This window comes from Rattus norvegicus, chromosome 12, assembly GCF_021556685.1.
Source record: "Rattus norvegicus strain SHRSP/BbbUtx chromosome 12, alternate assembly SHRSP_T2T, whole genome shotgun sequence".
Classification (NCBI taxonomy): Eukaryota; Metazoa; Chordata; class Mammalia; order Rodentia; family Muridae; genus Rattus; species Rattus norvegicus.
Genome location: NC_141545.1, coordinates 22890499 through 22895132, shown reverse-complemented (window position 1 = coordinate 22895132; position 4634 = coordinate 22890499). Strand labels below are relative to the sequence as shown.

At 49.7% G+C, this 4634-nt stretch overlaps 1 pseudogene; it reads left to right on the top strand.

Annotated features, from left to right (window-relative positions):
- The first annotated feature begins 206 nt into the window (after nt 1-206).
- On the top strand, nt 207-1592 carry LOC148002225 (autism susceptibility gene 2 protein homolog pseudogene; annotated as a pseudogene).
- Nucleotides 1593-4634: the final 3042 nt, after the last annotated feature.

The window sequence follows — 4634 nt, the reverse complement described above, 5'->3', positions numbered from 1 at the left end:
AAACAGATAGGCTTCTGTGTTCCTCAGTGACCACCCTGGCCCACAGTGGCACCGTGTGCACTTCCTTCGTGACCGTGATCAAGGCAGGTTCCTGGGACCCCCTACTCACCCTCATCTGTAGGCCTTCAGCCATGAAGCTGCTTTGAGAATCTAGATTAGAACAGGTGGCTGTCTTCGCCCTGAAGCAGGGCACGGTCTAGCTCGCCCTCACACCTCCATCTCATTGACCGCTCCTTGCCTGGCTGTCAAGCCCATTTCATTTCCCCCAGTCTCCCTCTCATAGGGAAGGCGTTATGAAAAGACACCCCAGCCATCCTTCCCCAGCACCTCCCTCCGATGAGCGCCCTGAGTCATAATGACCAGGGGTCATTTGAATACTGAGGCTCCTGAGAAAGATAAACTAAAAGAGAGGGAGAGAGACCAATCAGGATCCCGAAAGGACCCGACCACCAAAGAGCACAAAGCCAAGGAAGGCCATCTGCCCAAGAGAAATGGGCACAGCCACGAGGGACGTGCAGCAGGCGAGGAACCCAGGTAGCTGTCCTGGGTGCCATCACCTTATGTGAGGATACCGGATGTGGATAGCACTAGGCCTAATAGCACTTCTAGTTGGGAAGCCGAGCCACGCAAGGATGAGCTTGAGCTGGCCGACGAGAACCCCAAGAAGAATTCCGAGGTCAAGGTCAAACATGAACACAAGGAAGACCACTCCCTACCTTCAGAGGCTCCACAGACCCATAGGACCTCAGAGGCACCTCCACCCAGCTCCTCAGCCAGGGCTAGCCTCTGGCGTCAATGCCCACGACCGTGGGAATGACTGGCATCCACGCCATGAACAGTATTGGTAGTCTGGACAGGACACGCGTGATGCCCCCACTTATGGGCCTCAGTCCGATCGCAGGGGAAAAGCGCTTCCTTTACCCATCTTTCCACTGGGACCCTATGTGGGACCTCTTGAGGGATCCTTACCGTGACTTGGACTTGCACCGAAGAGACCCTCTCTGGACAGGAATTTTCTGCTCAGGAATGACCCCCTGCACTGGCTCTCCACACCCCAGTTGTATGAAGCCAACCGCTCGTTCTGGGACAGGGAGCCTCATGATTATAACCACCACCACCATCACCATCACCTGCTGGCCGTGGACCCTCGACAGGATCATGAATGAGGTGGACACCTAGATGAACACGAGCGGCTGCACGTGCTTCGGGAGGACTATGAGCACCCATGGTTGCACCGTGTGTACCCTGCTTCTCCAGATGGACACCTCTCATACCCAAGCCTGCTCACACCAGACCTGACTAGTATGTACTACCCTCTCATCGGCCCTACTGCGGGCCACCAGAACGGACTACTTAACAAGACCCCATCCACTGCGGCGCTCAGCGGTCTACCTCTGCTCATCTTCCCATTGTGGGGCCGCCCAGGATTCCCCTGGAGGACTTTGCCTCTGTTGGCGAAGAGAGAGGCCACCATCCCACACACTGAAGGACATTGAAGCTCGATAAGCCAGAAGGATAAGGCAGACCTCGCAGTGGGGGAGAAACCCCAGGGATACCCACCCCCAGACTCAAGAGACAACCCCCAAAACTGAGAGGTGCAGAGCCCAACTTTTCCCCTGGAGAATAATGGACAGAGACTCCGTTTGGATATTGAAATGTTTTTGTGTATTAATGTTGTGATTTTTCAGACCTTTTAGCCAGGTCCTGTTTGTTCTTACTTTTCGTTACACTTTTGCTGTTGTTCCTCGCATAAAACTTTGATTTGAACCAAAATGGTGAAGGTGCTGACGCACAAAGATCTGATGATCATGGGGGCGGAGCGGGGGAGAGGCGGAGCATCTGCCCATCACCCCGAGCTGTCTCAGAGTGGGGGGCTTGTGCATAGAGTGTAAAAAGAGATTGCTTCATGAGTGGATGGTTCAAATATGCAAAGGATAAAGGCAAAAGCTTTCCTTGTACAGATGTAAACAGGTAAAGCTTAAGTAACATGATACATTGATACTTCTTCAAATGTGCTATTCACAAGTCTAAATAGTGTAATGTAAATGTGCCGTGTTATTAAAAACTGTGAACCAAGCTTCCAGACGTTTCTTTGTGTGCGGTGCCACTCATACTTAGGAAAGAAGCCCCCAGTGTTCTAGACTAGGTTCTAGAAAAGACACCCCCAGGGCCAGAGCACCCCAATCCAGGTGTTGACCATTAGCTGCTCCAGTGTCCTTTGGTGATGATGGATGTATTTATGTTTTCCTCTATGTTCTGAACAAAACCCACAACCAGAAGGAACTGGTTATACCTCAGTTGGTAGAGTCTTCACCTAGCATGCACAAAGCCCCGAGTTCCACCCCTGGCCACAGAGATTAGATGGGGTGCACACCTGTAATCCCCAGGACTTGGGAGATGGGGGCAGAAGGATCAGAAGTTCAAGGTCACGAGCAGTGAGGTGGCTCATTAGGATAAAGCGTTTGCTGCCAAGCCTCACAGATAATCTGAGTGAGGTGGATGGCGACGACAAACTCCTGAATGTTGTTTCTGTGACGTCTCTGTGCCTGTGCCCTTGCCGATGCATGTGCGCATGCAAACACAAACATCTGTTTGGTTTTACAGTTCAGGGTCATCCTGAGGCCAGGGTAAATTTCCTTAGTTTAGACTGATGATGTAGAAATAGAGATGGCTGCTGAGTTGGACTTCCCAAGTTTTGTCCTTACACTGTAGATCCACGAAGTAGGTGTCCTCTGACTTCCACATGTGTGCCCTCACATTTATATCCACACACGTGCACAAACAGGCATGCGTACACATGCTCCTTTTGAAAGTGTGGCATTCACTGGATTAAAGGTTTGCACCTCGGTGGGGGGAGAAAAGAGCAGTCGAGGTCCATTAGATTGAGGTGGCTGTTCGATAAGGTAGACGCAGAAGAACAGAAATCGAGGATGCTGTGTGGACTTTGGAGGCTCCACAGAGTTCTTCGGAAAGTCAAGGGACATGCGACAGCATTCCTGGTTGGAGGGAAATGACACAGGGAGAGCTTACAGGCTTAAAAAACGCTGATCTGGGAGACTGGAGAGATGGCCCAGGGGTTAAGATCGTAGCTCTCAACCTTCCTAGTGCTGCGATCCTTCAGTACAATTTCTTATACGGTGACCCCAATCATAAAATTAATTTTGTCTCTACAACTGTAGTTTTGCTACTGCTAGGAATTGTAATGTGAACATCTGTGTTTTCTGGTGGTCTTAGGCAATCCCTGTGGAAGGGTCTTTTGACATTCTCCTGGCCTCCCAGAAAAGAAATCAAGACACACATGTTAAGAACAGCTGTTGAGTTTGGTTCCTAGAACCTAGGTCAGTTGGCTCATGACCACTTGTAACTCCAGTTCCCAGTGCACTTTTCCAACCTAGGAGAGCAAATGTTCTAGGGTGGGGGAGGAGCAGACAACCCCTAAAGCTAAAAGAGTCAGAGCAGTAGTTGAGTAAAATGGCTTAATACCATTTTATAGCTAGAGAAACTACCAGGCTAGCAAAAACAAGACGGGAAGAAAAGAAAACCAGTGGGTTGGAAAACACACCAAATCCTGGGCTTTGCTGAATCCAGTGTCACAGATGTCACAGATGCTGTGTGACACGTTATTTCCGGCAGACCTCGCTGCCTCTTAACCATACACCTATTTCGGTATCCCCATCTTCGGTGTCAGATCCTGGAAAAGTCACTCTCCAATCAGTCATGGTAGCTAATCCCACAGACATCAATCCATCTCGGCCTTTGCGCATTTCCCCTTCTAATTACATTGGGCGCCTCTGCACTGATGGGTACCAGCACCAATGTGATTTCCCGCTGGCCTAAAGCTGCTCTAATTATCTCCACAATCTCTGACTGACAGTGATCTTGTTACCTTCTAACTGTACATGACAAGCGAAATGGCGGATATAACGATGTGATAATTACCGCTCTGGATGGGTATGTGTGACGGCCCTAGCTGTGCCTCCCTCCTCTGCCTCAATCAAGGTGGAGGGAGAAAACCAGATGCGATTGTTGACGCTCTGTGTGTACGGTGCACGAGAAGAGGGGAAGATGGAATTCTGTGGTGATATTAGCCAAGACTTCTTTCCTGTCTGACTCTATCTTGAAAATCAAATTAGGCCTCCGTAGCCAATAATGGGGTTGAAAGAAAAGGGGTCATACATGAACAGTATGAGCAGCACATGTGTGTGTGTGCATGTGTGTGTGTGTGTGTGTGTGTGTGTGTGTGTGTGTGTATGTGTCTTCAAACTTGACAATTTCTTTTTGGTGCATTTATGGAAAATCTATTAAATATGGGACACTTGCCGGGATATAATTGGTTCTTGGTCAGACAGAAGTCTGGAGGTTGGAGAGGCAGCTCTGTGACTAGCATGCTTGTCTGGCATGCATATGTTCCATCCCCAGCACCACATAAACAAGGAGTGGTGGTCCACACCCATTATCTAGGAGGCTGAGGCAGGAGGATCAGAAGTTCAAGGTTGGCCTCGAGTACATATCAAGTTGGAGGCCTGCTTGGGCTACATGAGACCCTGTCTCAAAACACACACACACACACACACACACACACACACACACACACACACACACACACACACACAAGGGAAAAAAGGAGAAAGGAT